Below are 25,992 nucleotides of genomic sequence, written 5' to 3'. Positions count from 1 at the left end.
CAGGAAAGAGAAGGGTGCTAGAGAGAAGAGGGTGCACCTCTTTACTATCGGATGCAACTGAATACAAACCTCTTAACTATCAGATGCAACTGATTACAAACCCATATTATGCTCTCATTGTGTTGTGTAGTATTTAGTTTTGCTTTGACACCAGGCTGGACATCATGTTATTGCATGTGATGGATGATTGTTCACTTCTGAGTCTCAGCCCCGCTGCACCATGTCCCTGAGATGCCTGTGACTGCTCACTCTTGCTGCCGTTGGAAGAAGTGTGCTAAGGGTTGCCCATTTTCCAGAGACATCGTGGGATGGACCCCAGGACAGCAGTGGTAAACAACCACACCCACCACAACTGGGGCCCAGTAGCCTGTCTGCACTGTGGCCCCCCGGAGGTAGTCTGACAATAGGTAGTAAGTGGTGGGATATCTACAAGTCCCATCTCCATCTGTCTTGAACAGAACAATAAGTTCAACTTAAACACAGCATTACCTGCACAGTATAGGAGCAGATACAGCTTCGCGAGAGGAAACCCTGATGCCCAGTCAGTTGAGGATTTTGTGTTTTTAGGCAGGATGGGGGACTCCCAAAAACGAGGGTAGGCAGATTCTTGTAAAGTTTATTAAGGACCCATTTGGAAAACTGGTTGGCAAGGAAGATACTGTGTTGGAAGAGAGGAAGGTACATGATAGGGACCCTAGGAGGGAGTGCTGTGGTGTCTATTTCAGACACACCTCAGATGTGACCCCATATTTGCTTTCCAAGGTTTCCTACAGACATTCTCCCTCCCCTCGGATTTCAAGGGCACCACTGTCACTAACTCCGTAATTTATAATTCAGGTGGGATATGTTTGACTGAGACCCTGAACTCTCCAGAAAACTAAGACTGATGTAAGCGAGAAAGCGAGAGGGAGAAGTTGAGATTAACTCACCAGGAACAAGAGGAATGGAGAAAGGAGGTGAAAGCAAGAGGAGGTACGGGCTCAAGGAAAAAGAACGCGATATGGCAGGGGCGACACTGCCGTACTGTCAGGTTTCTCTCTATAGAGAAAGAGGCTTCTGTATCCAGGCGCACGGGAACTGTAAGAGTCTGCAACCACAGTTTTTTTTGGCTTATTTATGGATCTGCCACATAATCCATCATCTGCTGCAAAGTATGCAGATTTTGTAGATTATGCAGATTTCTAACTCAAACAGATTAAACGTGGCCACATGTGTTTGCCCTTAGTGAAAGGCCCGTCATAAAGGTTAACTGTTCATCTTTCTTGCTTATTTCTGTATTTGGTTGTTAAATTGCTACTAATTAGGTGAAATCTTTGCCTAGACAGAATTACTAGATCTAAAAACTACAGAATAATTAAGTAGTACTAGTAAAAATGTAATGCATAATTTGCCTTTATTTGCCACATAATTCAGAAAACCCTGACGCATAATTTGGTGGTCCCCGCCGCATAAGTTGAATGGCCCATTCTATATCCTTAGGACAGGCCTCGAAAAATCATAAAAATGTTACAAGACCTGCAGGTTGAGTAACTAAAATAATGTACTCAACCCAACTGTAATGTACTTGACCCGGACACAGTCTCCAATTGTGTGATCCTATGCAAATATTTTAGAGTGCAACTTCAAATATGTGAGTTCAGTATTTCTGCTGTACAAAAAACCTCTTTTGTTTGAATAAATAGACTAAACGTTTTCTCTATGTAAAATAAGAATCTAGCCCACATATAGGGTACAAATGATCCATGGCGTGCCTCCTTATTTACTAATAGCTTTCCCATCAGCGCAGGAGTGTTTCTCAGTTTATGTTTAAACCCTCACTTTCAATAAATATATCACTAAAGCGTGATGTGTTGGGACGTTGCCATTTACAGACAGTAACTTTACAAAGGATGTCCAAACACCATCCCACCAACCTGCAGTTTTACCGATAAAACCATGTAATGGATTAACAATAGTCTTTGAAAACTGTCTTTCAGCAAACATATTTATCATTTGTACATCACCAAGTAAAGTGTTCTAAATGTTTTCATCCTAATAAAATATTTTTTTCATCACACAGAAGTACAACAAATGGTCTTTCGCAGCTACTGAAATATATTTTGAAATGTTTCTAAAGTTGAATTAGTTATATAAATGTTGCGTGTTAGGAAAAATACACAGGTCAGACAGTTCACCTTACAAAATTCTGGAACTCTGCAGTCAGAAGGAAAAGTCATTGACTCCAGGAGGGAGTTCTGTTGTGTCAGTCTACAAACTGACTTTTGACCTCTGTCTCTGAATACAAAGCAAATGTGACAAGAAGAAGATTTAAAGATAACTTAATTGCTCCTTCAGTTTCTGACTGAACAGAATACCAGTTCTTAGTCAACTGCCAGAAGGGGCGAGTAGATTCTAAAAATAGCTCGACCTGATAAAATATGACTTGCCAGAGCAAGTGGGTAAGTAGAATTTTCAAGGCCTATAGGAGATTTTCTTTGGGCAGTGAAACAACGACAACTTTAGGTAGCTCTGTTAGGACGGAACATCTTTACTATCTTTATGAATGCCATTCATTTCAAAGCATCGTAAACAAGAAAAATACATGTTGGGAGGCACGTCCTAAGTAGTTGAGCTGGCAGTCCTGTGGCATATGGGCCATCAGAAATGTAGTGATATTCCCAACTCTAAATGAGGCAGGGCACTGAAAAGTGGGTGAAACAGTACATCTGCTGATTTTCATTGGATGTCCTATAACCATTAATCTCTTAATGGTTTCCTAAATTAGCACCTACTAAAACAAATGACTTTCATCAACTTTTGCCCAAGAGTCTTACTGGATTCCACTTCCACTAATTTATTTTATTTGCCCTGTAGTCCACCACCAATTCAGTCGGTTCCATATGTTAGGCCTCGACCAGTGGCGTGACATTAAGCACCTGCAGCCCCCCCGGAGGCCCACTCAGCACAATACACTGCACACTGTGCACCAGCAACGGGTCCCTGACCAGAGAGCTCTTGACTGGGTCGGGGAGGACCCCTTCATGTACTTTGCAGGGAGGCCCTCTCAAGTTTTGTTACGCCACTGGCCTCGGCAACATGACCAACATACCTATGCTGGAACAGGATGGTATCCTTCAGCCACCACCGAAATCAGATCTCTGTATAAAAATATTTATCCACGCAGATAGAACTAGGAAGAAGTTTAGGAGAGGGACGGCAAAGAAGAGCTCCTATACTAAGGAGTGGCCTTCTTAGGAGGGTGACCAGCTGTGGGCAGTCTGTGTGGTGCACTGACCTGACCTTATATAGCACCAGAAATAAGGCTTGCTGAGACTGACAGCTGAGAAGATCTGGCACATGCCGAAGCACATGGTGTATGGGGAAAAGGTTGTGGTGTTAGGGAGCGGACAAAGAAACACAATCACTTTACTTAGGGAAACATACACACATGCTTGGACAGGCAGATCATACTTCATGGTTTTCTCATTAAATTAGGTGAAGACTATCTCTGTGTAAGGATATCTGCAAATATCCAAAATCCTTATCTAAGAGTCGTGCAGTCGCACCTTGCCATGTGCTTCAATTCACTAATTTGGACCAAACCTGAAGTCAACAACTACAGCAGCAAGGAAATGCATCCACACACAAAGAGGAACAGCTGGATTGTTGCTATGACTCACATGAAGCAACCTGCAGATCTCTGTCGGAAACCACCAGCAATCAGGGTGAAATCACATGACGGACTAGAGCTTTCACCTCTCATCAGACTTTGTGATAGTTATTTTATAAACTGCCCATGCCGGGACATGGTTTAGTTTCCATAGTAGATGCCCTCCTAGTCTGAGCACAAAGCAATGCAGAGTGCACAGATCACCTCCACTCTAAACACCCTCTTAGTGTGAGTAATGTGCAGTGTGGCCTTACAGGTTTGTAAATACCATTTATAATGCAGTAACCAGCAGTGTGGTGTGCACAGGTTTAATCCACTTTTAACACTCCTCTTAGTGTAGCAAAAAGCAGAGCACTTTGTATAGATATACACTTTTGTAAACACCCTTCATTGTGTTCCAAAAAGGCAGTGCAGTGTGCAGTCTTCCTCTGTAAATGCCCCTCATAGTGTCATAAACAGCAATGCACAGTACACAGATTTCCTCCTGTTACTGCCTCCCATAGTACAGGTAAAAGCAGAGCAGTGTTTACAGATTTTCTCTGTAAAGGCATCTCACAGAGTCAGTAAACAGCACAGCAGAGTGAAAAGATTTACTCTTTTGTATCACTCTTCATTCTGTTGTAAAACGGATTTACTCTTGTACCTGTAACCACCCCTTCTAGTGCAGGTAAAATACAGCACAATGTGCACATTTCCTCTTCTGTAACTGCCCTTATAATTCAGGAAAGAGCATTGTAGTGTGCACAGAATATCTCTTCTGTAAACACTCCTCATGGTGTAGGAAAAAGAAGTACAGTATGGACAGATTTCTCACAGTGTGTGCTAACCTTCATGCAGTGTAAACTGATTTTCTCATTTTTTAACATCTGTGTACTGTATTGCAGACTTCTTACATGCTGTAAACACCCCCCTTAGCATAATAAAAAGCAAGGCAGTGTGCTTTCATGCTACAGTTAAAAGCAGTGCAGTGTGCACAGATGTGTTCTTCTATCAATACCCCACAATATGCAGTGAAAAGAAATGCTGTGTGCACAGATTCCTCACAGTGCAGTAAGATGCATTGCAGTGTGCACAGATCCCTCACAGTGCAGTAAGATACAGGGTGCATAGATTCCTCATACTGCAGTTAGATGCAGTGCAGTTTGTACAAATTCTTCACAGTGGAGTAAGATGCACTGCAGTGCACAGATTCCTAGTAGCACCGTAAGATACAGTGCAGTGCATAGATCCCTCACAGTGCAGTAAGATGCAGTGCAGTCCACAGATTCCACACAGTGCAGTAAGATGCAGTACAGTGCAAAAACTCCTCACAATGCAGTAAGATGCAGTACAGTGTGCACAGATCCCTCACAGTGCAGCAAAATGCAGTGCAGTGTGCACAGATCCCTCAGTGCAGTAAGATGTACTGCAGTGTACATAGATTCTCACAGTGCAGTAAAATGCAGTGCAGGGCACACAGATGCCTCACAGTGCAGTCTAAGATGCAGTGTAGTATGCACAGATTCCTAACAGTGCAAGAAGGTGCATTGTGCACAGATGGCTCTCAGTGCAGTAAGATGCAGTGCATGACAGATTCGTCACAGTGCAGTAAGATGTAGTGCACTGCACAGATTCCTCACAGTACAGTAAGATGCAGTACAGTGCACAGACTCCTCACAGTGCAGTAAGATGCAGTGCAGTGTGCAGATCCCTCAGTGCAGTAAGATGCAGTGCAGGGCACACAGATGCCTCACAGTGCATTACGATGCAGTGCAGTGTGCACAGATGCCTCAGAGTGTAGTAAGGTGCAGTGCACAGATTCCTCACGGTGCAGTAAGGTGCAGTGTGCACAGATCGCTCTCAGTGCAGTAAGATGCAGTGCATGACACAGATTTCTCACAGCGCAGTAAGATGCACAGCAGTGAGACAGCTTCCTCACAGTGCAGTTAGATGCAGTGCACAGATTCCTCACAGTGCAGCAAGATGCAGTGCAGTGTGCACACATCCCTCACAGTGCAGTAAGATGCAGTGCAGTGCGCAGATTCCACACTGTGCAGTAAGATGCTAGGTTAGCTTGAATCCAGTGGCACAGTGAGCACGGGACCCATGTCTAGGGATACCCTTCCCACTTAGGGCAACTTTAGCAACACAAAAGGATGATGGACGGAGTGCTGAAACTTTTCTAACACTCATCCCCAGTCACAGAAATGGGTTTAATCCATCGACCTTTTGCTCATCATGCCACCTCAGTTTGGACCCAGCCATATGCCAATCAGTCTTGACCTTATTCCCCATAGGAACAGTTGAGCCGGAACTGCCAGGCCAGGTCCTCCCTGGACCAGAAACAAGCATCCTGGGCCCGGTTTCAAGGTATCACCCTTCTTCGGCCAGGCTAGCTTGAATCCAGAAGCACAGTGAACACAGGACCCACATCTAGGCATATCCTTCCCACTTAGGGCAACTTTAGCAACACAAAAGGATGATGGGCAGAGTGCTGAAGCTAAAGCTAAAGGCGTTCTAATTGTGTCAATGCATCACAACAGTTTTAGGAAAGAGCTCTGGCCCAGGGATCGTGGTTAGCAGGGGCACTGACCACTACAATTTCTAGGCTACATCATACATCAGGCAAAAAGTGGGAGCTAACTATTTCAAAAAGAGGCCTTTTCTCACAACTAGCACTGTGAGGGGTTTTATCTAAATGAGGGAATCTGTGCACATCACGCTGTGTTTTACTTACATTGTAAGGAGTGCTAACATAAGAGGAAATCTCTGCACTGCACTACTTTTTACTACACTCTAAGGATGCATTGTACCTACATCAGGGTCATGTGGGTGTGGCCTGCTTCAGATAGGAAACCCTATTTTCTTCCCTGAGAGACTCTTTTGTTGTTTACAAGCAACAAATGAACAGAAAAAAACAGTTGTTCTTGTGTTTTACAACTGTGGATCCTTAGAATGATTCTGACATTACTCCCCACTCCTAAGAGAGTGGAAGGGGTAAGAGCATGTATTCTTTACCAAGAAGACTATCTATCTTGGCTTACTGGAGGCTGTGATGGGAAGACTGCAGCAGACACTGAATATATCAGTAATGCAGATGCTAGTGCTGCAGAAACGTCATCGTATCATTTCACTGGTTCCCAGGCAAAAAAAATCTCTTTAAAATCCTCAGTTTTGTTCATCAGGCCTTTTACAAAGCACAGAGGTAGTCCAACGTCCCTGTCAGACAAGTTGGTGGCCCACACTCTTACATGGCTTCTACGATTCAGCCAACAGGGCGTAAATCATATTTCTTGTTACTGGAGGACTAGATGTAGGCGGAGGACCTTCAGTGAGCAGGATCGCCAGCTTTGGAATGGGCTACCTTTGGCCCCTGGACTCATGTTTTCCCATTATGAAGTCGGAGTTGCTTCAGGAACAATCTGACAATGTACTTATTCTGTTGATGCACTGTCCTGTTGGCTTGTGCTGTGTCTGTCTGTTATAAGTCCATGAGTCTGTTCTTGGTCCACTAGTCCCAGGACACCTGTGGTCACAGTATGATCGACAGATAAAGCTTATCTACATCTCAAGAGGTCTGGATGAAAAAATAGTGCAGTGCGCACAGATTTCTCATAGTGCACTAAGATGCACTGCAGCGTGCACAGATTTTTCATAGTGCATTAGGATGCAGTGAGCACAGATTTCTCACGGTAAAGTAAAATGTACTACAGCATGCACAGAGTTCTCATAGTGCAGTAAGATGTGGTGCAGCATGCACAGATTCCTCTTAGTGCAGTAATATGCAGTGTAATGTGTACGGAGTCCTCATAGTGCAGTAAGATGCAGTGCAGTGTGCATAGATTTCTCATAGTGCAGTATGATGTAGTGCAGTGACACAAGCTCACCGTAGAGCAGTAAGATGCAGTGACGCATGTGCAGATTCCTTATAATGCAGTAAGATGCAGTGCACAGATTCCTCACAGTGCAGTAAGATGCAGTGCAGTGCACAGATTCCTCACAATGCATTAAGATGCAGTGCGCACAGATTCCTCGCAGTGCAGTAATATGCAGAGTACAGATTTCTCACAGCGCACTAAGATGCAATGCAGTGCACAGATTCCTCACAGTGCAGTAAGACGCAGTGGTGTGCACATATTCCTCACACTGCAGTAAGACGCAGTCTACAGATCCCTCACAGTGAAGTAAGAAGCAGTGCAATGCACAGAATCCTCACAGTGCAGTAAGATGCAGTGCAGTGTGCACAGATTCCTCGCAGTACAGTAAGATGCAGTGCAGTGCACAGATTCCTCACAGTGCAGTAAGATGCAGTGTAAAGATCCCTCACAGTGCAGTAAAATGCAGTGCAATGCACAGAATCCTCACAGTGCAGTAAGATGCAGTGCAGTGTGCACAGATTCCTCACAGTACAGTAAGATACAGTGCACAGATTCCTCACAGTGCACTAAGATGCAGTAAGACACAGTGCAGCGCACAGATACCTCACAGTGCAGTAAAATGCAGTGCAGTGTACATATTCCTCACTGTGCAGAAAGATGCAGCACGGTGCACAGATTCCTCAGTGGAGTAAGATGCAGTGCAGTACACCGATTTCTCACAGTGCAGTAAGATGAAGTGCACAGATTCCTCACAGTGCAGTAAGATGCACTGCACAGATCCCTCACAGTGTAGTAAGGTGCAGTGCAGTGCACAGATTTCTCACAGTGCAGTAAGATGCAGTGTAGATTCATCATAGTGCAGAAAGATACAGTGGAGTGTGCACATATTCCTCACAGTGCAGTAAAATGCACTGCAGTGTGCAGATTCCTCAGGGCAGTAAGATGCAGTGCAGTGTACACATTCCTAACAGTGCAGAAAGATGCAGCACGGTGCACAGATTCCACAATGGAGTAAGATGCAGTGCAGTACACAGATTTCTCACAGTGCAGTAAGATGCAGTGAGGTGCACAGATCCCCTCTTTAACACAAATGATGACCACAAACACCCCAGGGCCGGAAGGAAAGCCCCCCAGAGGTCCCCGGATAGAAGAGCCCAGCTCAGCTCGGCTCCTGGCAGAGATTTCCTCCAGGATTATTCAGTCTATTTCTACAAACACAGCAGAAGGTGCTGACAATCTCCTCGTACCTGAGCAGAAACCTGTGCAGACATTTCCAGGCTCTCTCCTCCTCCTGGGGCTGGGGGGGGGGGTCGGGTGCAAATTTGGGGTCTGGGGGGTCTGTGAGGGTCTGAAGATGAAGATAACTGCACAGACAGACAGGGGGTCCTTCCTCCTCTGCAGCAGGCTGGACACAGAGAGGGAACCCGGAAGTGAAGTCAGCATCCGCTGCTGTCTCTGCCGCCGCTGACCCGGAAGAGGAAACCCTTCTCCCTTTCATACAATGTGCTCAGTGGATTTCATCAGCAGGCGAGGAGCGCCCTCTGGTGGCCTCTGACAAAAACGCCGCCTCCAGGCTCCAGCAGGGAATACAAATGACATCTTGTGTTTAATTTAATTAAATGTTTGAGAATGTAGACAGCTGCTGCTACTGATAAACTTTACAGGTTTTTCTTATGTTCCTGTTTCTGTGGGTAATTCTTTAATAGGGCTGTGTATCCTCAAAAACATCTCACCACCTTGCATTGCTGCCAGGGTTTAAGATCACTATGTTAATTATGAGTGACACTTTTTTGCAAGCAAAGCATAGCTGCCAATTTTTCAGATTGTTTTGAGTGAAATTTGTATGGTTTCAGATTACTTATGAGTGACACTGTACACCCAAATGGGTGACACTTCGAGTGACTGTTATACTGCTTGTAATACAATTTTAAAATGGCGACTTTCATGTTCTCAGTGTCTTATCAGCCGCAGCCTGGGACCTTGAAGCACTATAAGTATAAGTATGCAGGTAACTGTTCCTCACTGCGCAAATCAGGATTCGGTTCGGTTACTCTGTTTACACACGGTCATGCTAACCCTCGCTGTCAGCGGATCAGCACGAGCCTGGCAGCTGCACTCAGGCCAAGTGGAAGATCTGGTACTCGGGGTGGGTGTGGGGGCCACAGAAGTGCTGACACTCGATAATGACGAGTAGAGGTCTATTCAACACACAAATGTTAGACTGCACACTTCACAACAGTGCCTCTAGAAATAACATCTGTAGAGGCCAAGTGACTAAAACATCAGGGTAAAAAAAAGCATTGCACAAAGTGAGTTTTGTTTATGAGTGTTATGCTGTTATCGTACAAATCCTTAGCTCTTTCACACTGAAGGAAGTGGTTGAACTCTCTCTGATGCCACGAGATGGCAGTGACTAATTAAACGGTGCTGGATGACAGCGAGCCTTAGGGCTTGCTGTACAAAAATGAAATGGTGTTGGTTGCGCCAAAGGGTTTGCAAGGCCAGCTTTTGACAATAATTATTCCTGCAGCAGTGGAGCCTCTAATGGTCCAGACTGTGTCCAGCAGTTCTGTAAATGCATGACTAAAGTATTTTAGTACAGTGATGCCAAGAAATCACTAAAATGCATTAGCGTAACCCGTGTTGCGTGGTACTTGGCCTGGCTGGCTTTGCCCCAAATTAAGTTTTGCATTTCTGTGCTGCTTTGTTGTCCACCTCCCTCCCTTCGAAGGGTCACTTATCAAACAAAGAAAGAAGTAGATTGCACAGACATCAATAAGCTGAGATACAACACTATACTGTGCAGCATTCCGCAGGGTGAAATTCACCATGTCTTGAAAGGTCCTAAACAATCCGCTTTTTATATGTTCTGCCACCACATATTTATAATCTCTGTATTGCTGAACAACATCATCAGGGGTGTCACAATCACCCAGGACCAAGACCTTCTTATACTTTTCAACAAGTCTTTGTACATTCTCAGTCCCAAAATCAAACTGTGACTGTGTTGTTACTGCATGGAAATCAAAGCTTGTCCATTCCTTCAACTCATCTTCTGGGAACCTTCTTTCCATGTGCTCACAAAGGAGTTTAATGAAAGATAACATCGGCTCACTATCATACTCTCGGTCCTCTCTGCACAAAGCCATCAGATCTCTTACTGTGTTGCTCCAAAAGACAGTGTTGCCCAAGTACTGTCCCTTTATTTGGCCAAGTTTTGCTCTTGCATACTGTACAGCTTCAACAGTGGTCAAAGAGCTTTTTTGAAACAACTTGCACAAAGATGCAAGTTCACCCAGAATTTTCGTTCAGTGCTGCAAAGGAAATATGGTAGTTTGAGTCAGATAGTTTTTTGTAGCAATATTTAGCAATTGGGTCATTCTCCTCAACTCTTTCATGATCAAAGTATTTGAGAGCAACCTCATAGTTACGCAAGAGTGCACCAACAGCAAAATGCCTTGCAAGCCACCGCACTTCATTGAGTGGCCGAAAGGAGACCGCTTCACATTCAGTGACCAAAGCAAGTTCGTCCAGCTTGGACTTCTTTACAGGTGAGCGGGAGAACACAGTGTAGACAGTCCTCAGTAATGTTTCCATTTCCCTGATCATCGGCACTTTTTTCCAGGCATCATCAACTCCCAAATCCTCTCTGTGCGCTACACAGTGCTGCTCAACTAGATGGGGAATGGATTGTTTGAGGCGGGTAGCAACACCATTGTTCTTTCCCAGCATCACTGATGCACCATCTGATGTAAACATGACCATTTTCATAAGGTCCAGTTTATTGGCAGAGTAGAAGTCTTTCACAGCTCTAGTGATAGCCTCCGCATTGCATGTACTCAGAGTTACAATTCCCCCAAACACTGTTTTGTACTCTGTTGATGTTACAGATCGGAATTTGAAGTAGAGGATGAGCATTTTTGTAACTGAAATATCTGTGCTCTCATCAATTATCAATGTGTGATACCGAGCACTGCGAAGTTCTGCCATGAAGTCAGAGCGTATCACGCTGTTGATGGCCTCCAAAAACTCAAAGGCGTAGTTCTTGCTCCTCCAGCTGTCTGGTATCTTCACATACAATGCGACGTGGTCATGGATGTCTTGAACAGATAACATTGACGTGTTCATTTTGACTGCTAGTAACACATTGTTGATGAGAATCTTTATCTCCTCAGGCATGGATCTATGCCGTTCAACCACTTCTAGTCTGTTTGCTCTGTCACTGGCAGTTTCCGTCAGCATGGTGCGCACTCCAAAACCCAGCCTGGCAGTGGCACTTTTATTTCTTAGGGTCACCAAAGCAGATTCGTGAACTTTGCTAAATAGATGGCGTTTCAAGTAGTCCAGCTTCCATCCATCACTCCATTTCTTCCCAGTCGAAAAGTCTCCTGCAATCTTTGCTTCTGCACATACTTTGCACATCAGGCCTACTTCTGTATTGTATAGAAATATCTCTCCCAGTTGTACGCGAACCTTGCTCCGTGACTTTTGTGTCTCAGTCTCCACAATTTCTTATAGCCATTCTTCTTTGAACACAAGACAGCATTTCTTCCTTTGTGGCAAAGCACTGCTCTCTGCTGAAGTCACAGCTTTGCGCTTGAACATTTTGGGGGCAATCAGTCTGAGCCTACTATGCTGCAAAACCTGCAAAAAAACAAAAATCAAAAAAGAGGAGCATTATTTAAAGTGAGGAACATTATTTAAAGTTGGTTCTTATGCTATTGACTGCAATCTACCAGACAAGTCTGAGCTATCTCTTGGAAAATGTAGCAATTAATTACCTGGGCCTTTCTATTTGTTCTCACACTTGCCTGTAGATGTAACAGAAAAAAAAAAGGGATGACAAATGTTATGTTATAATGTACTGGGTGCATCACAAGTGAAATCAACCAAATAACTACCTTGTCTTTCTGCTTCTACTCGCATATGCCTGTTCAAATTTCTGTGTAGCAGGGTCTAAGATGCCTGTAAAAGAAGAAAACATGATTAAAGCACCTGATTGTTTCAATGTCTCAGATGCACCATAAGGAAAACTAGCAAATAATAACCTTCTCTTTCTGCTGCTACTCCAGTCTGCCCGCACTCATCTATGAACAGTACTGTCTGAGGTGCCTGCAACAAAAGAAAAGATGGTTAACAGTTGGTTACAGCATGTTGTCATATTATATTATGCCAGGTGACCCAGATGGGGTACCAACCAAATAATTACCTGGTCCTTATGCATGTCAGTCCATTCAAATCTATAACGTGCTTAGTCCGGCAAAACCTGTAATAGAAGTAAAGGTGTGGATCATGAATGTGATTTATCTAGAGACCCTTAATCCCACCTGGAACGTCTACAGAATTACCTGGGCTTCCTTGGTACTCATGCCTGCCCGTTCAAATCCAAATGTAGACCGTCTGTAATTGGGAAGAAGATATTTAGCATAGGTTATAGGAGTTACAAAAACATTATGCATGACTGTTCCAAAGCAATTGAATAGTTACCTGGGGTTTCAGTTTAGCTGAACTCCTGTTCCATATTGTCATCCGCTTACAAAACTATGCCATGCGTTAACCCTTCGATGTTGCAGCCTTTACAGGCCTCAAGTTATCTGCTCACCCACTCGCCATGACGAATCGGATTTTATAAGCATTTTGTGCCATTTGTTTCAGCCCCCCCCAACCAGGAAACACCCCATTTACATATATTATGTCTGGCGCAGACATAATGTAGTGCAAAGGGTTACAAAGTGACACAATGCATGTATTGCACCACATTGTAAATTTGGGGCAACGATTTTGGCCTCGTTGGGCCACCTTATCGTAAAAGAAATTCCTGAAAAAGGATAATACATACAAGGTTGTAGTTGGGATAAGCAGCCCTGGAGCATGACGGGGGCATGCAGAGGGTGCAAAACTAGCTTCTGATGCACCTGATTAGCTGAAAGCCGTCAATACAGTCAACCTCCCAGCAAACTTGCATTATCCTTCATCATGGATCACCACCACTGTGCTATCACCCTTTCAAATACCAGTCGTCGAGCTCCCAAATAGGACAACAGGTTGAAAAATAAACAACTATTAACTGGATTACACCACAACCCATTCTTCAGCTGCAGACTATGGCTGTCAACCAGTTCAACCTCACAAGAACCACACTGATCCAAGAGCAAGCTCTGCCTGGCAGCTCTGCACTTGTAGATTGGGCATGCTTTGTGCAATAAGCTAAAAACAACCGGATTAGGTTTTTATGTCAGTAGCTTCTGAAATCCTGGTGGGTTTGAAATGTGCTAGGAGGTGGTGGTCGCACCATTTTGTATGTGTGTGCCTACAAAATGACAAGTGATTTACTTCCCACTTCGGATCTGTAAATAAAATATAAATAAGTAGCTTGCGCAGGAGTGGGGAAGCAACAGAGGAGCGAAGGGGGCGGAAACAAGATGATGGGATGATGTTCCTCACAGCGAGTACAAGGAAATAGGATACTGGTCTGCGGTTCCTATAACAAGCCATACATACAGTGATGTTCAATGATTTTATACAGTGCAAACATCAGATCATAGGGTAATGTTCTACAGTTTAGATATCAGGTTATGAACATTAAATCTGTCATAGGACCTTGTTTGTGGAAACATACAATTGTACAAATTAAAGTAGTGCAAAAGGTTGCATATGTGTACCAACTGGCCCAGAAGACTGCCAAGGCAGCTGAATTTGGTCTGGCAGAGTCAAAAGAAGGGGTCTGTACAATGGTACATCAAAGATGACATTCCTTAATCAACGTGACACCCCTCTGCGGTCTATAGAGGACCATTGTGTAGTCATAGCACAGGGTGAGTCATGGCAGGCATGGGCCTTCGCAACGGCCATGGGCAGGGCCACTGGAATTATATGCTTGTCCACCTGTGGAGATTTTCACATAATTATGGACTAGCCGCATTCGCCACGCAATCCACCACCTGTTGCATAATCTGCAGATTTAACAAAAAGAGTCTATTTCTAGCTTAAATCGGTTGAAAAGTTACTAAAAATGCAGTGACATTTGTTGACGCGCAGCAGAACTCCCTTTATAAAAGTTGACTGGTCACTTTTCTCTTACTAATTACTATAGTATGGTGCTAAACCAATACAACTGAGATGCAATCTAAGCCCAGACAGTTTTAACAAGTATAAAAATCAGAACAAACGAAGTAATACTTTCACAAAATATGCTGCAGTACGCTGCATAATTTGTCTTTTCTTGCTGCACCAATTAATCAAGCCTCCCATATAATTTGGCCCTCCACTGCACATAATTCCAGTGTCCCAGACTATAGGGCTGATTGAGAAAAGCAGTCCCAAGTCAGCGTGATATCTAGAGCACTGCCTTTGACTGCCCCAGCCTTCTTTGCTTTCCAGAGCTGTGACAAGCTGCTTGTCAGGGTTTTTCCTCCAGATCTTGTTGTTTGCAGTGAGTACCTAGCAATGTCCACGGTTTTTAGACTACAAAGGCTGCAACATTGTGTGTATTTTTTACTAATGTATGTAGTTTGTATAATGTGAAGAAGGCTCTTTTCATGAAGACAAGAACAGAATGGTACAAAGAAACAGAATGATTAGAAAAATACAATCAGAGGGCTAATGAGCAAGAGAAAGAATAAAGATTACTAATAACAGGGTTCAAGTAAAACAATAATCGTCATCAAGAGGTCTAATTAAGCGGGGAGCATCATTTAGCACAGATTACTGTGGTGGCATTGATTCTCCACTGGTAGCCGTGAGCAAGCAGCCACGGCCTATCCACAGATGGTGGCAGGAAGGCTGCCACCAAACACCGTGCAGCAGAAATGCATTGCAAGCAATACAGGTCAGTATCCGGCCATGCCAATTGCATTAAAAATATGACGTCGTTTCTGATACAACTAGTGCCAGATTATGAGTTGCAGGAAGCAGGGAACACTAAATCTGAATTACAGTTTCCAGACGGGCGGCGTTCCCACCTTTGTACCATACAATTGTGGGGGTTCAGGCCTGGAATGAAATTCTATAACATTTTACACACGTCTTTCCCGAGTTCCGGGGCTGTTTCTGCACAAAATGTATTTTTGAAGGGAAACACGTGGAGTTACTTAGCGGAAATCCGAACTCGTAAAAAGTCTCTGGGGCATATTTATACTTCGTTTGCGCCGAATTTGCGTCGTTTTTCTCGACGCAAATTCGGCGCAAAACTAACGCCATATTTATACTTTGGCGTTAGACGCGTCTAGCGCCAAAGTATGGGCAAATAGCGTCATTTTTTTGCGTGAACGCCTTCCTTGCGTTAATGAGATGCAAGGAAGGCGTTCCCGTCTAAAAAAAATGACTGCGACGCAAATGCGTCGTATTTATACTCCCGGGCAAAAATCACGCCCGGGAGTGGGCGGGGCAAAAAACCCCGCATTTGCGCCTCTTTTTAACGCCTGGGTCAGGGCAGGCGTTAAGGGGCCTGTGGGCTCAAAATGAGCCCACAGGTGCCCTCCCCTGCACCCAGGGACCACCCCTGCCACCCTTGCCCACCCCAGGAGGACCCCCAAGGATGGAGGGACCCATCCCAGGGACATTCAGGTAAGTTCAGGTAAGTATAAATTTTTTGATTTTTTTTTTTTTTGGGTGGCATAGGGGGGCCTTATTTGTGCCCCCCTACATGCCACTATGCCCAATGACCATGCCCAGGGGACAGAAGTCCCCTGGGCATGGCCATTGGGCAAGGGGGCATGACTCCTGTCTTTACTAAGACAGGAGTCATTTAAATGGCGTCTGGGCGTCGTAAAAAATGGCACAAATCGGGTTGAGGCGATTTTTTTGCCTCAACCTGACTTGCCCCATTTTAAGACGCCCTAACGCCATTTTCCCCAACGGCGGCGCTGCCTGGTCTACGTGGTTTTTATCCACGCACACCAGGCAGCGCCGGTCTGCTAGCGCCGGCTAACGCCATTCCATAAATACGGCGCCCGCATGGCGCTTCAGAATGGCGTTAGCCGGCGCTAAATTTTTTGACGCTAAACTGCGTTAGCGAAGTTTAGCGTCAAAAAGTATAAATATGGGCCTCTGTTCCTAAAAACTCGTAAAAAGTCTCTAAATTAAACGAACACCTGAAATGCTGGTCTCTGGCAAACGCCATACAGTTTGCAACATATGGCCCTCAGTTTCTCCAAAATGGTGCTATATAGACGCGTGGGGCGCAAGGGTGGTACTGATCATTAAAACAATGTGGCAACGTTATTCAGTGAAAATGTGTGAAGTTTGAAATTATGTGAGAGCTGTCCCTTATATCTTGTAATTGTGGGTCAAAGCAGTACCCCAATGCAAAATGATGTTTCCACCATACAAAATGGTAAAGGGGCCTTCCGATGACGTCCTCCCATGTCATAATCTCTCAACAGGCTTTCCTGAGACTGGGGTTGGCTCTGAGATAAGTGGAAAGCAAGTCTAGACACAAGCTGCGTTCTTGCCACAGAGGTGAACAGCGGGCAGGTGGAACCTGTGTGCGCAATGCATTTTAGTGAAATCACAGTAGCCCAAGCCCTCCTCCTAAACAACATGTCTTACCTCGCTGCTTCTCCTCCTCCAGCACTCCACTATCCACCTTGTCCTGCCGCGAAGAGAGTGACCTTGATTTTGCGCTGTTTGTTTTTAAAGCGCAGCGCTTACGTACGGTTTCACTCTCCCCGCGTTATGCAGGAAGTGACGTGGATAAAAGGTGTGCGCATTAGAAAGTGGACTGCGCGGTGGGGGAAGGAAGGGTGCGCGCGCGCCCAAGCGCGCGCCTTAAAGGGAACGTTGGTCACAATACATTCATAAGACAGAACCATCAGGTTTGACCCACACAGAGATTTCTCACTCAGTGGATGGTATCATGAACATGACTGAACAGTGCCGGGACTGACGAACGGAAGAGTTATTTCACCACTAGAAATTGTTGGACTCCTTCATACAGGCTCTTATTAGGGTCACCAACTTTTGTTCGTGTTTTAAGGTTTTGCAAAGACCCAGAAATCATTCTTCAATAAGTCCTTGTATAACATTCTTTGTATTCATTTTTTTTTTTTAACATGGCTTTGCTGTTTGTTTACTTTCACTATCAGTCATGGATCATTAAGGTATCTCTAAAACCCATTTTATGGTGATTTTTCCTAATATTAAGTATTTGCAGTGTGCACTGACATAGCTGCCAAATATGCTCATGTGTTACATTTCCATTATTACAGAGTTTCAGTGAGTGACATTTGATTACCACATGTGAGACTTAAAGTGACTCTTTTAGCCCTGCCAAGTACCACTCATCAGGAGTTAGAGTAACACTTTTTAATATGGTGGTCCACATTACCACATTAAAATTCATTAATCACACATTTTTTGCACTTTGACCATTTGCATGCTGTGACGGGGTGAAGCAGGGTGACTCGAACCATCAGAGCTGCATTTAATTATAGCAGCGCAGCGTCTGAGTGCTTAGTGAGGGGCAGCCGTGCCATGGCGGGGCTGCACAGCCAATTCCTGTGGCAGGGTGCCTCTGAAGAGATGGAGAGGCTCTGTCTCTGTCCCATGGAAGGAGAAGCCCTGTGGGTCTATGCAGAGGAGGCTCTGTCCATCTGTTCAGAGAAGAAGCCTCTGTGAGTCTGTCCATCTGTCTATATAGAGGGGGGATGAGCCCCTCTCTGTACAGATACCTTCATTTTCAGACGCCTCTGGCACCTGATCTGCACCTGCCCCATGAGGCGAGAGGAAGTCTGGAAACCTCTGCTCAGGGAGGAGATTGTCAGCACCTTCTGCTGAGTTTGTAGAAATAGACTGAATAATCCATACCTGCCAAGATATTGGATTCCTTATGTGTGACTTTTCTATTGTTGTAGTGTGTGAATGAGTGACATTTTACTGCTGAATGTGTGACACGTTGAGTGACAGTTATGAGTAAATCAGAACAATGACTAATATTTGCATTCCTGTGAGTATTTTTATATTTGTATCCGGATGTATAACACAGTAATCAATACTCCCCAAAAAACAAGCCAGGCCTGTGATTTAAACATCACTATAGTCAGCTAAAGGGAAGAGGCCTTCAGGGTGCTTCACTCCATCTCGTGCTGTCACTTAGAACGTCCTCTGCAGCTTTTCACTCTTTTTGCCATTTTGCTTCTTTGCAAGAGCAGTGAAAACGGTAAGAAACTGAGAGTGGGAAGTAACGGAAAGGAACATCTTATTAAAGGTCATTATAATTGCAATACAGATTTCTGTATTTACTGCTTGATATGTCCGTGTGAAAAGATCTATGTGGGTGTCACAATCCATTGTGCCAAGAAGAGAGTACTGGAACCAGGTAAAGGTTAGACATACCATACATATAGGTGACTTATAAGTTACTTAAGTGCAGTGGTAAATGGCTGTGAAATAACGTGGACGTTATTTCACTCAGGCTGCAGTGGCAGGCCTGTGTAAGAATTGTCAGAGCTCCCTATGGGTGGCAAAAGAAATGCTGCAGCCCATAGGGATCTCCTGGAACCCCAATACCCTGGGTACCTCAGTACCATATACTAGGGAATTATAAGGGTGTTCCAGTAAGCCAATGTAAATTGGTAAAAATGGTCACTAGCCTGTTAGTGACAATTTGTACAGAGAGAGCATAAACACTGAGGTTCTGATTAGCAGAGCCTCAGTGAGACAGTTAGGCATCACACAGGGAACACATTCAGGCACACTTATGAGCACTGGGGCCCTGCCTGGCAGGGTCCCAGTGACACATAGACTAAAACAACATATATACAGTGAAATATGGGGGTAACATGCCAGGCAAGATGGTACTTTCCTACAACCAGTGAATGCATTTCATAAGTAATGAGTAAAAAAGAGGACGGAAATAGTACAGTGTTTTACAATCATAAGGGTCAGGTTATAGAGAAATGACAGGTGTCCCCACCAGTTGTCACGCAGTCAGATATAAGTGAAGAGGAGAAGGTGCAAGACCTCTGCCATATTTTTGACATCCCAATAGACGCCCTTAAAGCGTCCCATAAGGGGGAAATAATTAGTGTAAATAAAAACACAGGAGGTCCGAATAAACAATCCCAAAGTAAGTAAAGGTTGATAATAAATCCCTATGAGTGAGGTTGATGATTCTCTGTGGCAGGAGACAGATACCATTGAGTTAAAATGAGTATTTAAATGGGCTCACGGACAACCCCCATGCCCATGCAACACCCCGCGGTTTGAAATAATAACCCAATCACCCTTATATTAGAGGCTCTTCTTGATGCATTTCTCACAGATGTTCGTAATTTCACTGCCTTGAACAATGAATGGCTCAACACATCCCAGAGCACCACAAATACGCATCTACATACAAGACAACGTTATAACACGCATTGCGTCAGCTACAAACCCACTCAGACCCCCCATAAATTCACCTGCCCCAGACATTACCATAGAAGAGGTGTTACACAAACTAGCGATAAGTATGGCTGATGTTCACCAATACGGTCTCACAACCATATATGTGAAGTCAGGCAATACTGAGTAGGACTGTTCCTACACAACACTGCCATAGGTTAGCAACAGTGATAAAAGCTAAAAATACACATAAGATGAGAGACAAGAAGCTAAAAAGAAATACACAGTGCATCGGTTACACTGCAAGAAGTACGCATAGGAAACACCCATCCTATGGGGATCATGGATACCCCTCTGGACCACATGATGAAAACGTTACCTTCAGATAAGAAAAGAACACTAAAATATTGCAAGCAGTGGCATAAAGGCACCAAGGGTCACGCTCAACCATGGCCAAAAGAAGGGACATTCGACCACGACATAGCTGAACACACATTAACTTACATTCGCTCAACATATAAGAAAAAGAAAAGACAGAAGAGGGAAGCTTTTCTGTCACTATGGCGAGTATTCTGTCATGAAAAAGAAAAGGAAAAGTCTACTGCGCCCGAAGAGGCAGTGGCACAAACATAAGAAGTGGTACAAACACAACAGAATCCCCAGGAGAGTCACTAGGGGAGCCCCCACCTTATGGGTTGTACCCAACCCTGCCAGCTGCAGGGTACCAAGATCCGGTTCGGGTTGAGCCTAAGGAGGAGAGGTTAGAGGCACAGGGAGCTGAGGCAACCCCGCTCCCGTCCCATCAGCTCCTCGAGCTGACCCAGAGCAGAGCGGAAGAGACAGGCTAGTAAGTGAGTTGCAACACACAGTGAGACAGGCAGAGCAATCTAGGAGACTTGCCCCCCTCTGGGGACAATGGACTACAGGGCGCGTGTTAGAGGGAAATCTGTTAACAAAATGAGCCAGATCAATTTAACACAATAATATAGGTTTAATCGATTTTCAGCTGGGAACAACAGGCAGTCTCAACATAGAGGCCATGACTGAAGTTCAAAGTTCTGGTTCAAACATCAGTAGCATTTATACTGTAAAAAACACAAAAAACTGTGGTGAAGAGTTCACCATTGACGTAAGCAACTACAAGCAGTACAGATAAGATAATGAGGTGCCTCTGGAAAGAAGCACATGCACTTGTTGACCTCATGGGTGGGTAAGTTACACTGACGTCATTCACCATATCTATCTTTCTGCACAACAAGAGATTATATGTTGCGTGTTGCCCATGGTAGCCCTGCCTTGCAAATACTTATCTGACCCTTTACACAATTCCCCTTAACACGATATGAATGACTTGTGGTTTTTAGGACCCCTGTGCTAAGGAAGGATACACCCTTCTGTTCCACCCTGTTCATGCTAAGTGAACATTTTGAAACCAACAGTTGGTGCAGCTTTAAAGAAAAACTCTCATTCTAATGTGGCTGGGGCCTCTTGTGTGTTTCAGCACAGCTAACTTAACAATGCAGCATGTATATATGTTTCCTAACTAATAAGTGTTTGTTTGTCCTAAATATGACCTGCCTTTTCTATTGAACCCACAGTCTGTCTTTTTTTAACATGTCATGTATTAAGCCTTTCACTACTTACAATGGTTTACAACTATCTAGCCTAAAATGCTTGTATTGGGATTTGGGAATTTATGTTTATTTGTATGTGATGTATTCCTATTCTTCCTACATCATTCCTCCCTCTAGTTGATTATTCAACTACTTTTCCTACCTTCCCATCTACTAATGAAATTAGGGGAATCATCACATACCCACTACTCTGTCCCTACCAATTTAGCTGTCATCCTTTTGCAACATGCTATTATTACCTGAAAAATAAGACACATCAAAAGCAACAACACAATCAAAGGCAACAAGGCCTTGAACAACCCCGACATCCAGGACGGCACCCATTCGAAACAGCCCTCAAACCACCTATCAGCAGCACCCCCCTCATCGATCATTTTCTTTTGTAGATCATGCAATGTCTGAATGGCCTGAGTTAATGTCCCATTGTCCGCATCATTGGCCGGCACATAAGTACAACAGGCCGATCCAATCTTCTTACACACCCCTCCTTCCATGGCCGTCATTAAATCAAGTACATATCTGTGTTGCATTACCATCAGCCTAAGGGCTCGAAGTTCTTCCTTGATAGCATTGAACCCATCTTCAGTTGCATTTATGGTCTTCATCAATTCAAAGCGCGTGATCTGCAGCCAGCGTGCAGTTGCCTTCGCCTGAATGAATGGTAGGATGCTACCAAAAAAGATTTGGGCATCATTAAATAGTCTGTGTTCCTGTGGAACATCTTTCCACACTTCTGAACCAAGAAACTCAGCAGCTCGTTTTGTCCGGTAATGGTGAAGCAAGGTTGTTGGACGGCTCATGGGATGGTCATGTAACTGAGAGATGTCCACACCTGGTATCACCAGGGAGGGGATGTGCAAAGTCACTAGGTAACAGAGGCCATTCCAGTTCGGGGGTAGTTGCATGTGGAGCCGGGCCCCACACATCCAGTAGTGATCCATCAGGCTGGAGGTGCCGCCCTGCATATCAGCGTTGTAGGTGGTGATGTTGCAGTTGAGGTTACTCCCCACCTTCACTGTCCCTTTCCCTCTGAAACAAAGAGAAAAGTGTGTTAATTTCATTGCTATTCTAGGGTGTATGGTAGTCCCTGTCCATGTATATCTCTGTATGTTCGCATCCCATATTTCCTGACATTGACCTATTATCTTATTAAAGCTTAGTGGACCTTGTGTCTTGGTACCATTCCATAATGATACTGCTCTACATGAGAACTTGGCCTCGGTATGCCATTTATCATGGGCAAATACTGATCCTGTGATACTAAGAACTGGCCTGCTTGCGCAATCAGGGGGCAGGGGTTCAGCTAAATAGTTGCTACATTCAGATGATGGGTAAGACCTTCCAAAAATACCTCGACGTAATACCCATTTTTCCCAATCTGGGTGAAACATTGTTTGCCCTGCTTCCTTCATTCTTGATATCTCTTCCATTATCTCTTTTTTTTCTGTCAGGACTTGTAGGACTTCTGGGGTGGTGTCAAATCTAGTTGTGTTAACTCGTGCAGTAGCAGGACTAACCTGAGTTGGCTGTAGCTGTGCTCTCATTCTGCATAAAAACAGGTGCAGGAGACAATGTGTAATGTTTGGGGATACCTCTTTAGGGAGATGCAAGTTATCTACTCCAGCAGCATGGGGGATGAGAGAGCATACATAACAACTGGTGTTGGATGTGGATGTGCCTATACTGTGCATGTGCTGATACCACACATTGTCAAACAAAGCAATATGGAGAGGGTGATGGTCAGTGTCATTATCAACAGTTCTACGCATGCGTGTAGTAATTGATATAGGATCAAAAAAATTTTAATATCCACGGGCTAAAAGCAGCAATATCAGTGCAACGAAGAGGAAAAACAAACATAAAATACATAACTGAAAAGAAGAATTGTCTAAGATTGAAGCTTTAGAGGGAGGCTTTACTCCGGTTGCTTCTCCTGTTCTCCCCCCTCTTTTTCCTGCTCGGTGTCCAAAGGGATGGATGACATGGTTGGGGCCAGGCGGATATCCTGGAGGTGGTACCATGGTTTGTGTCCTTGGACTTTCACTGCTGTAGTTGTGCTGTCTGTCACAGGGAAGGGTCCATTGAATTTGCAGTCCTTCCACTTTCTGACAAAATTGCGAATATATACTAAAGTTCCCAAAGGTAATGGTGTTTGTTGATCCTTTGCAGGAGATGCGTTGGCGCGCTTCTTGGCTGCACGTGTAACCTGTTTAGAGAAGAACTTTGCAACTTTGGTTAGCTCAGACATGTATTCATTCATTTCAATTTGTACAACCTCAGGTGCACTCTCAGTCTCCAATTTATGTCTAGTTGATGGCACAAATGTGCTCATTGTTCTACCTGTCACTATTTGATGTGGAGTTAAATGATGATCTGATCCTGGGGTATTTCTCAAAGCAAAGAGTGCCAAAGGGAGGCAGTATAGCCATTTCTTCTTCAATGTCACACATAGTTTACTTATTCTGTTCTTGAGGAGGCCATTAAGGCGCTCCACAATTCCATTGCTTTGCGGATGATAAACTGAGGACAATTTATGTGTTATTCCTAACAAGGTGGTGAGGTGAGAAAAGATATTATTGACAAAATGGGTGCCATTGTCCGATCTGATCCCCTCAGGGACACCCCATCGCGGTATTACCTCACAAATCAAAAAATTAGCAGCAGATTTGGCATCACAGTGAACACAAGGCCCTGCTTCAATCCACCTTGAGAATGGGCAGACTACAACTATCAGATAGCGATAATGATTGCATCTGTCAATCATATCAATGTAGTCAATGTGCAGTTCCTTAAAGGGACCTTGTGGGCGAGGTATTGTGGAAGCTATTACCTTAGATGTGGGATTTGGTGAATACTGCTGGCACACTGTGAAGGTGTGTATGTACATTGTAATCATCTCATGTAAGTTTGGGACAAACCAATCCTGACGTATTTGGAGGGACATATTGTCTCTAGCAGTATGTGACGGAAGATGTAGCTGGTTTAGAGCTATAAGTAGCAATGCTTGGGGCATGACAGGCTTCCCTGTTGATATTTGTCTGTATATTAAATCTGTTCCTGTCTGTGTGCATCCTCTGGCTTCCCACAACTGTTTCTCATGTTCTGGTGCATTTTCTTGTATCTCTCTTATATGCAGGTGAGCTGTCTCTGTGTAATGTCTGGATGCATTCAAAGAGTCTGAAGATGTCAATGTTTCACTAGCTAACAAAACTGTGGTATGTGTATCACTAAGAGGGCGTGTTGCTGCATCTTTGGCTGCCCAATCTGCCAGGGCATTTCCACGGGACACAAAATCCTGAGCATTAGTGTGGGCTGCGCATTTCACTACTGCAACTGCATGTGGCAGTGTTAAAGCTTGTATCAAGTCCTCTAAAAGGGGCCGGTGCATGACAGGGCTTCCATCAGACTTGAGAAATCCCCGTCTATTCCACCGCATAATGCTGGAATGCACTGTTGTAGTAACATAGGCTGAATCAGAGTATACTGTTATTGTTTCTCCTTCCCCTTGTTTGAGGGCTGCCACTAAAGCTACTAATTCAGCAGCCTGGGCTGAATATTGAGATGGCAAAGTTATCTGTTCAGTTATCTGCAGTGTGTCTGAAGAGTTGTGCTGCATAGCTCTGACCACTGCAGCACCTGTATGTCTTACCCCTGTGTCCTGATCTATTGTGGAAGATCCATCCACAAAATACACAACACTACCTGGAATGGGGTCTTCTGTTGCTTGGCTACACTCATCTGGAGTATATGTGGCACAATCATGGGCATCATCGTCAGTGTCTGAAATGGGGTGTGCAAAGAAGGTAGCAGGATTGACTGTGTGGCATTTAACCACCTTCAAGGATGGTAATGATAGTATTATCTCATAGCCTGATACTCTCTGTGGTGTTAGTGTTGTTTTAGCTTTCTGGATTATTGCAAACACAGCATGTTCAGCATACAGTGTCAAGGGTGCACCCATGACAATGGGAGCACTTTTCTCTACTGCAAAGGCTGCTGTGGCTAGTGATTGTTCACAAGGGTAATGACCTTTCATGACAGAATCAAGTAGGCCACTAAAATATGCAATTGGTTTGTGGCCTAAAGGATACTTTTGGGTGAGGACAGTCGTCATCACCTGGCCATTACAGTGGCAAAAAAGAAAAAACTCTTTGGTATAGTCTGGTGTTCCTAACACTGGTGCATTTATTATCTCTGTTTTTAGCTTACTGAAGGTTTGTTTCATCTCCGTAGTCCATGTTATCCTGTCTTTCTGTGTTTTTGCCTGTTTGATAGATGCAAGCAGTGGGGATATTAAAGTACTGTAGTCAAAAACCCATTGTCTGACATAATTACATAAGCCTAGGAACTTCTGCATTCCTTTCACAGTTTCAGGTTCTGTCATCTGCTGAATGGATTCTGCTCTCCCTGGCATAACTCTACGGCCTGATGCTGATAGTAGTTGCCCCAAGTATTGAACTTCTTCCTGGCAGTACTGTAATTTGTCCCTGTCTACCTTGTAACCTCTTTGAGCAAGGGTGCACAACAG

General features: G+C 44.3%; 1 long non-coding RNA gene and 1 pseudogene across 1 annotated transcript; both read right to left on the bottom strand.

The window, feature by feature from the left end:
• LOC138287278 (zinc finger protein 208-like) overlaps window positions 1–25,992 on the bottom strand; it is a 143,768-nt pseudogene that overhangs the window by 18,297 nt on the left and 99,479 nt on the right.
• Window positions 11,324–12,607, bottom strand: LOC138287279 (uncharacterized). The gene is made up of 4 exons (XR_011202186.1): window positions 12,555–12,607; window positions 12,408–12,471; window positions 12,288–12,317; window positions 11,324–12,150 (listed from the first exon to the last, which is right to left on the bottom strand). It is a non-coding gene; the product is annotated as an uncharacterized lncRNA (long non-coding RNA).

This window comes from Pleurodeles waltl, chromosome 4_1 (genome assembly GCF_031143425.1).
Source record: "Pleurodeles waltl isolate 20211129_DDA chromosome 4_1, aPleWal1.hap1.20221129, whole genome shotgun sequence".
In the NCBI taxonomy this organism is placed as follows: Eukaryota; Metazoa; Chordata; class Amphibia; order Caudata; family Salamandridae; genus Pleurodeles; species Pleurodeles waltl.
Note: the sequence above shows the minus strand (reverse complement) of the source record. Positions and strands in the feature narration are given on the sequence as shown.